Genomic DNA, 9,650 nt, shown 5'->3' with positions numbered 1-9,650 from the left:
AAGAAGCACATGGCTGAACTCTTTAATCACCACTTCATTAATTAAGTCATGATTCCTATTTGACTCAGACATGCCTCCTTGCCGTCCACATTTCCTCATCTCCTACCCCTTCTAAAGCGACTATCCCTGATGCTTCTCCCTCTTATGCCCCTGCCCCACTACAAAGTTTCTCCCTGAGCCCAAGGTGCAAAAGGAGCTCCTGAAACTTGACCAAAAAAACATCTGGTCAGATGGTTTAGACCCTTTCTTCTTTAAGGTTGCTTCCCCTATCATCGCCAGGCTTATCTCTGACCTTTTAACCTGTCTCTCCTCTCTGGGGAGGTTCCATTGCTTGGAAGGCAGCCATGGTTCGTCCTTTATTTAAAGGGGAGATCAAGCTGATCCTAACTGTTATAGGCCTATTTCCATTTTGCCTTGTTATCAAAAGTGTTGGAAAAACGTGTCAAAATCAACTGACTGCTTTCTTGATGTCTATAGTATTCTCTGTGGTATGCAATCTGGTTTCCGCTCAGGTTATGGATGTGTCACTGCAACCTTAAAGGTCCTTAATGATGTCACCATTGCCCTTGATTCTAAGCAATATTGTGCTGCTATTTTTATTGACTGCTATTTTTATTGATTTGGCCAAAGCTTTTGATACGGTTGACCATTCAATTTTTGTTTGCCGGCTAAGGAGTATTGGTGTCTCTGAGTGGTCTTTGGCCTGGTTTGCTAACTACCTCTCTGAAAGAGTGCAGTTTATAAAGTCAGAAAATCTGCTGTCTCAGCCATTGCTGTCACAACATAGCTCAGGCAGTAGGAAGCTCTCTCATCCATTTATATGCAGATGATACAGTCTTATACTCAGCTGGCCCCTCCCCGGATTTTGTGTTAAATGCTCTACAACAAACTTTCTTAGTGTCCAACAAGCTTTCTCTACCCTTAACCTTGTTCTGAACACCTCCAAAACAAAGGTCCTGTGGTTTGGTAAGAAGAATGCGACACCTCATACAAGTACTTGGGAGTATGGCTAGACGGTACACTGTCCTTCTCTCAGACACATATCAAAGCTGCAGGCTAAAGATAAATCTAGACTTGGTTTCCTCTATCGTAATCACTCCTCCTTCACCCCAGCTGATAAACTAACCCTGATTCAGATGACCATCCTACCCATGCTTAGATTATGGAGACATAATTTATAGATCGCAGGTAAGGGTGCTCTCGAGCGGTAGATTTCTTTACCATTCGCCATCAGATTTGCCACCAATGCTCCTTATAGGACACATCACTGCACTCTATACTCATCTGTAAACTGGTCATCTCTGTATACCCGTCGCAAGACCCACTGGTTGATGCTCATTTATAAAACCCTGTTAGGCCTCACTCCCCCTATCTGAGATATCTACCCAGCCCTCTTCCTCCACATACAACACCCGTTCTGCCAGTCACATTCTGTTAAAGGTCCCCAAAGCACACACATCCCTGGTCGCTCCTCTTTTCAGTTTGCTGCAGCTAGCGACTGGAACGAGCTGCAACAAACACTCAAACTGGACAGTTTAATCTCAATCTCTTCATTCAAAGACTCAATCATGGACACTCTTACTGACAGTTGTGGCTGCTTTGCGTGATGTATTGTTGTCTCTACCTTCTTGCCCTTTGAGCTGTTGTCTGTGGCCAATAATGTTTGTAACATGTTTTGTGTTGGTACCATGTTGTTGTGTACCATACTGTGTTGTCATGTGTTGCTGCTTGCTATGTTGTTGTCTAGGTCTCTCTTGTCGTGATGGTGTTTTGTCCTATATTTATATATATAATATATTTTTTTAAATGTATTATCCAGCCCCCGTCCCCGCAAGATGGCCTTTTGCCTTTTGGTAGGCCGTCATTGTAAATAAGAATTTGATCTAACTGACTTGCCTAGTTAAATAAAGGTTAAATAAATAGGCTCACCTCACACCCATATAGACTCAACTCAACTCACACCCATTTGAAACATTAAAAATATCCCAAAATAAATGTACAAACAGTAGGGTATAAATAAACATCTCAACAACTAGAAATAAAGAGGAGGGTCTAAGCTTCTATCGAAACTTGTGTTTCAACTCTAAAAAAATGAGTGCAGGAGGAGAGGTAGTTACAATGGAGTGGTCACTGATCAGCTGTTTAGAGAAAATGTCCCCCATGCTCATTGTGCATGACTCAACACATATTAAAAAGTACAATATGCCATAAGTATTGGTGTTCAATTGTTCAACATAAATGGAAGGTTCCCGGGCCCATACGTAGTTTGGTCATGACCAGGGTAGACCTGTAGTGCCATCTTGTGGCTATCTTGTGGTACTTCATGACCATGCCTCCCTTTACTAGCACTTATTAGGTCAATTAGACTCACACCCAGCGTAACTTTGTATAGGMCTATTCTAAACAATATAGTCATACATAGTTTTAATGTGAGTTTTTCTATGAAGTCATTGGGCGTGTTCCTTTGCCCAGTCGTTGCTGTCGCCTGCCAGATCTTACAACGCCTGAATAGGTATTTTATGTATCAGCTAACCACATATGTTATAACAATCTGCTGCCCGACAGCACAGTCGATTACGTGGCACGCAACCATTGGTTGATGCAATGTCTGAGCACGGGAAAGTGACCATTGTTTAATTTGAGTTAGGCTATTGACAAGGAAAAGTATTGATCTTGAGGACTTACCAAACAGAGAGGTGGGTTGCTGTGGAAGGCCTTGACAGTCCTTGGTCCAACTCCTTGGTCCAACTCAAGTGAACAACTTCTGAATGTGTATTTAGAGTTGGTTGGAGTGAAAAGCCATAGTTTGTGCACCTGAGAATTGAATATTTTCTTGGGGATATTCTCATTAGGGAAAAAGATCGTCCTCTCTTCGACTCCTCTGTCCTCTCTCCTCCGTGACCTGGAAACCAATAAGTGGTCGAGGAGAGTGTCAAATATTCTTTTTAGTTTTTTGGTATTTTATTAGGATCCAATTAGCTGTTGCAAAAGCAGCAGCTATCTTCCGGGGGTCACACAAAACATGAAAAATGGCAGAGCTATTAGTAGACAAGAACAGCTCAAAGGACAGAACTACATACATTTCAATTAGTTAGTAGGCGAACGGAGGAGTGTCCTCGCCTCCTTGATAGCCTCTCTCTCGAGAGGAAGCACAAGAGTATCTACATGTGTACTTTGCGGAAGAGTTTTGAGATCCACCACACCCTCTTTGAACAGCTGTTTACTCAGAGGAGAAAAGCTTACACATATTTAAAAACTATATGCTACTTATCCTTTAATCTATGAAATTGTCTAGCACAACAGCTAAATGCCTTTTTACTACTACTATACACATTCCATTTGGGATTCCACCCCTGTACATGTAATTTGCATGATGACACACTAGTGAAGGAAGTGAGGAGGGTACGGAGGACTTGCGCAAACTAATTGGGAGAATCTCATACTCCTCGCATTCTCTTCTTGCGATAGGACATCCAACTAGTTCAAATTGTGCTCCATATAATTAACAGACAGCATATTTCTGTAAAAAATGGATACTAAATTTGAATACAAAAAAAAATCGATGATTGTGTGGTTTGCATCACTTAATGCCCAATGTTACATATATGTAACACTTTTTAAGTGACTATACTTCCAAAAATATAATTTTTTCCTCAAAATTGTATTGAATTTCAGAAACTCACCTTTTTGACAACTTACGACACCATTCGGAGTAACATAATTCCCTTTTTTAACACTTGTTGAAGTCCACCATTTTCAGCGCCAATCTCTGATAGTGTAATTACAAAGATCGGGCATCAGTGGTGTCAAGTTATACTAGGATCTCTTTTGACGATCGTGGCTTCCTTTATAGTATTGATCGGGTTCAGACCATTTAACTATATGTAACATTGGGCTTTAAAGGGCTTTAAAGGGTTAACAGGTGATTAACTTTCACCATATTATTTTCAATACTTCAGTATTCTTGCTTGTATGATAATCAGCAGGCAACAAGACAAGTATAGAGAGGAATATACTTTTTGGGTTTGACAGAACAATAATGATCAATAAACTGAGATGGCTGTTAAATTGCTATACACTTTAGATGATATTATGTTGGAATCCTTGGTTGCATGCATAGCTCTAATCATCACATAACTACAAAAACATTGTCAGGAATCAATATACAAAGAAAACACACCTTGTTTTCTTTGTACAGATATTTAATATTTAGACATGGGGCAACAAGCCGCTTGTTTTTACAGCACAATTTGCATAATTTATACAATACCCCTGTGTACAATCAAACGACAACATTAGATTTTTCTGTTTACATAGAAGTGGAAAACCAGACGGATTTTACAAGCATATCTTTGTACAGTCAGATACATCTTTAAATAATCTGAGAATTATTCTTCAGATTTCGTTCTCGTAACGTTTGATCTCTCTGTCTATCTTTCTTTTTAAATAGAATTTCTGGACACACAAAAATAGTTGAACGAACCACAACTAAACATGCAACATCCATTGTTGTGAGCACATTTAATTCTCCTGCAACTACTTGAGTTGATAAGATAAGGTGTGTCTGTGTTTGTTATCTTGATAAACTCTGTTGTGTCGGTGTAAGGATTTATAAGGTCTTTATCCATCTAACTCTGTAGGTATTCTGCCATGTCGAGAGTAACATACTGCTTTGTGTTTTCATAACTGTCCCATATGAGTTAATGTCAGATATCAAGGAAATCTATCGGTTTCCTCTTGTAGAAAAAAAATATATGTATTTACAAGGTAGGAAATAAAGAGATGGCATTTCCATGTGTGTGTGTGTGTGTGTGTGTGTGTGTGTGTGTGTGTGTAGATCTTAGCTAGACCACACACATAGGAAAGGGAGGTCACTTTCAGGAGGACTTGGCCATGCATGGGTGTGGTATGAAGAAACTACTCACACACACTTGTATCAAAAAGGATCCATCAGGTGGGTAACCATTTTAGATAGAACATCAAGTCATTACATTGTTCAACTTTTTTTGGTCATTTTTCAAATTACATATATACTGGAAAAATAAAACTATTTCAAAGTGGGGGTGCGTAAAAACTGAGTGAAAAGCTAGAATCTGTTGGGAATGTGTCTCTGATGTCAAGAAAGTGTCTCCTTAGATTCTAGTCTATGTGAAGAGTCACTACTGTGTGTGTGTGTGTGTGTGTGTGTGTGTGTGTGAGTCTGCTGGGACATTGGGCTGAAGACTGAGTTTCTGGGTTGAAATAAAAGCACTGGATAATTTTGCTGAAAACAAAAACCTTTCCAATTAGCTACATACCGTACATCTAACATTTGATGATGTAAAAAACATATGAAAACAACAGCTTATGTGCATTAAATAAAGTTGCATTTAACACTATGTGAAAGCATACTTATAAAAATCATATCTTAAGAGCTATATGTTCTTATTCATTCCCAAACTTGAAGGCAGTAAAAAAACTATACATGTGAACAACACATAAACAGAATAACCCATTGTCCCCTAAAATGCATTGCTAACTCAGACTGTAGAATCTAGATTGACTCAGATAATTCAGACACAGTCACAACACGAAGTCTATGTTGCATAGAATCAGCTGGGTAGAACCTGTGGTGTTTGGTCAATGTTTGGCAAAGATCAAAGGTCAAAAGGTCACTATCAAACCAACCAGCCCTCACACCTTGACCCTAGGCAGGATATCACTCTGAGTGTGTCCTTTCAACTGAAAGCCACGTTACACACCTTCAAATCTCACAGGTCCGTAGCTTAGAGATGCACACCAGCCCATAGCAACAAAAAAATAGTCACCAGGACTATGAAAAACATACCAAAATGTAATCATTGTAGCATTTCTTAATCAAAGCAACTTTGATTGAACTCATCTACAAACAATAGCCCCCATGCTGCTGTTACTCTATATCTATCTCACCACTGCACTATGTAACAGAGGTGGTTTTGTGTATAACCTTTCCAGACCTAAAGAAGTGATTTTAACTTGTTTTGGCATTATTATCTGTTATTATCTATGCATAGTCACTTTAATAACTCATAATTACTGCGTACATGTACATATTACCTCAATTACCTTGACACCGGTGCCCCCGCACATTGACTCTGTACCGGTACCTGTATATAGCCTCGCTACTGTTATTTACTGCTGCTCTTTAATTATTTGTATTCTTATCTCTGACTTTTTAATTATTTGTTATTCTTATCTCTGACTTTTTAATTTTAGGTATTTTTTTGTATTTTCTTAAAACTTCATTGTTGGTTAAGGGTTTGTAAGTAAGCATTTCACTGTAAGGTCTACACCTGTGTATTCTGCGCATGTGATAAATACAATTTGATTTGAGAGAGAAAGAGTCATGTTTAGATCAGACATCTAGCAGACACTTTAATCCAGAGTATTCTTGGTAACCAGAACCAAACATTGCGTGCACGTGAGCTGGCCGGCTACTCGATTTATGTAACTTTCTGTCACAATAGTTCATATCCAGCGTGACACACAGAGCATGTGATATAGTGGGCAGCAGTACAGACACACACACAAGCATCCTACGTATTATACTTTAAGTGACATATAACAGTATCTAAGACAAGAAAAGAGATGCACGATGTAAATAGACATTCAGGCAGGCAGGCAGACAGACCTGCAGAGAGTGGCCGGTGGGGTTCATGCAGAATCTGAAGGTCTCGTTGAAGGAGGCTCGCGGTCGTGACGACATACCCGGGTCTTCTTCTTGATGATCCTCTTCTGGGTCGCAATGTTCACCACATACAGCTTCACATAGAGGTCGTAGACACACACACACACATGCACTCATATAAACACACACTACATTTGTCACAAAAGAGTTATCTTCTATTTTCTAAAACAGTGTGGTGTGTGTGTGTGTGTGTGTTGTGTGTGTGTGTGTGTGTGTGTGTGTGTGTGTGTGTGTGGTGTGTGTGTGTGTGTGTGTGTGTGTACCTGAATTCACAGTATCTGTACCATTTGAGTGTTTTGTTGTGTGCGAGCGAATGTGTATCGACATGAGTGTTTAAACGTGTGTGTGTGTACATGCTTGTGGTGAATGTACATGTGCATATAGCAGTACCTGGCAGGTGGTCTGGAGACTTGAACTTGTAGGTGATGTTTCTGCACTGAAGAATCTCCAACACCAGCTGGTCTCCTCTGTCTTCAGCTCCTTCCTCAGAGCTATCTTGATCTCTCCCATTACCGGGTCTTACCTACACATACACATACACATACACACACATATCACACACTAACACATACACCGGTGGACGTCGGTGCCGTTTAAGATGAGGAGGGACGATTTTTTTTTTCATGAGCTTGGCCTTATTTCTATTACAGCATGTTGGATGACTGTCATTCATCTTCCATTCACCCAGTTCAATATAACAGCAATAGGTTAGCTACTACATGATACTACAATTTTCCCTGTACCCATCATGAGGTTGCTAGAACCTAGTCGTGAATGCAAGTTTACAGGTCGAGAGAAATTTGAGCAATCAAAGTGACAGACATTGACACATTCACTCTTGCCTGCCTCTAGCTGAGCTAGGGGTAATCATTAGTCCAACAGTTGAATATGAGAGTTTTCATTCGACAAATTCAGGTATGTTGATCCCCGTTTCGTTCCGTTTGCTTCTGTTTAAGAAATGTTTTTTTCAACAGAATCGGCGGAATGAATACCCGTGATCACATGCAAACACAGTTCACTTTGATCCCTTTGATCGTTGTGTAATCCCTTACCACATCTACGTGCTCTCCTCCTCTCACCTTTCCCTTCGCTTGTGGACTTCAGTGCACAACACTATAGCCGCCTGTGACCAGGCAAAAAAAAATCCAAGCCAAACCTTCATATCATAACCGATAACTGCTACACACAGCCTACATCGTTGTCACCATATAACGTCATAGTCACATAGCTACTAGAACTAATGCGTTAGTAAACCCGCTATAATCATGGCAGTACAGTGTACAGTCAACAGCAAGCAGTTTAGCAGTTACACCGGCGGGCCCCTGTGGCAATAATGAATAGAAAAAAAACGTACCTTAACTTGGAAAATTCCAGTGTTGGATAGCCATATCCAGCTAGCTAACATTGCATCCCTCTCTGTTTGAGCCGGTTTGTTGAGTAGGCTAAACTAGCTAGCTGCATTCGCTAGCTAAGTGAAAGTGAAAAAAAATACAACTAAATATATCACTCTCTCCTTCATTTTTTAAGAATTAATTTGTTCAAAACTGTTCAACTATTGTCTTTCTCTTTGAGTCAACTATTCACCACATTTTGTGCACTGCAGTGCTAGCTAGTGTATCTTATGCTTTCAGTACTAGATTAATTCTCTCATCCTTTGATTGGTGGACAACATGTCAGTTCATACTACAAGAGCTGTCATAATTACTGTGTAAGTCTATGGAATGTGGTGAGAACCAATTGCCTCCTAGGTTTTCTATTAAAGTCAATGTACCCAGAAGGGGACGGAAATTAGCTGTGCTCCGGCTACACCATATTGCTTGCCTACAGAGTGCTGTTGAGACCACTGTAGACCTTCATTGCAAAACAGTGTTTAAATAAACGATTTGGTGACGTGAATATATTTAGTATAGTTTTATCTGAAAAGGATAACTTTTTGAATGTTTCACTATTTTAATGAAATTCAATAACGATGATGGTCCTTCCCTTCCTCCTCTGAGGAGCCTCCACTGATCACTAGAGTGTTCCTTCCATGACACGTGTCAGTACTGTATGAAGTGTGCTCATAAGGTCAGATGAATGTGACTGGTGCTGTCACTTCTTGATGACTTATGACTTCACACCAATCACAACACTCACACTGGGATTCAACTAAACCTGCCCTAGAGAGCAGACCAGCTAACCATAGTTATATCTGAGGGATGTGTTGACACATACTGTACACACTGAAGCTCACAAGGACATACTCACACCTATACACACACATGCATGCACACCATAGAATTACGCTTCCACCTCCAGGTGGTATACCACACACACACACACACACGCACCACTGTGACTTACCCTCAGAGTCCATATGGCCCATTGGTGACATCATCACATCGGTGCCATTTGGAATCTTCCCACTGTCCGGAACAAGATCATATCAAAATACAAGAAATATACACACTGAGTGGATGTAAACTACAGTATATACAATAACCAAACTCACAACCGAGGAAACTGGAAGATGGCACTGTCCACGCATTAGTCCCACCCTCATCCTCCAATAGGCTGTAAGCACTGCCACTCAGACCGCTGTCCAATGAGGCGGCTGTTACCGGAGCGTCGCCGGACCTGCCGGGCTGTGCTGTATGGAGATTGACCACACAAGTCATGAGAGAGAGAGAGGAGCCCTATATAGGCCTGGTTGAGAATGTACTGCCCTTATGTGGGTGCACTATAGGTCTCAATAAAGGCCTGGGTAACTGTCTCCTTTGGTTCCATTTTTGATATAGTATTACACCACCATGCCTACCGTTACCATATTAAATATTATTTAGCACTTTGAGTGTGATGTGTATAGCTCTTCCACTTTACGTGACATAACATGTGTGTGTGTGTGTGTGTGTGTGTGTGTGTGTGTGTGTGTGTGTGTGTTGTGTGTCGTGATGAAAAATGTGTG

At 40.5% G+C, this 9,650-nt stretch overlaps 1 pseudogene; it reads right to left on the bottom strand.

Annotated features, from left to right (window-relative positions):
* Window positions 1-6,471: 6,471 nt before the first annotated feature.
* The window catches only part of LOC111955499 (protein piccolo-like), an 85,642-nt pseudogene continuing 82,463 nt past the window's right edge, over window positions 6,472-9,650 (bottom strand).

This window comes from Salvelinus sp. IW2-2015, linkage group LG3, assembly GCF_002910315.2.
Source record: "Salvelinus sp. IW2-2015 linkage group LG3, ASM291031v2, whole genome shotgun sequence".
Classification (NCBI taxonomy): domain Eukaryota; kingdom Metazoa; phylum Chordata; class Actinopteri; order Salmoniformes; family Salmonidae; genus Salvelinus; species Salvelinus sp. IW2-2015.
The sequence above is the reverse complement of the archived record's forward strand: the minus strand, read 5'-3'. Positions and strand labels throughout refer to the sequence as shown.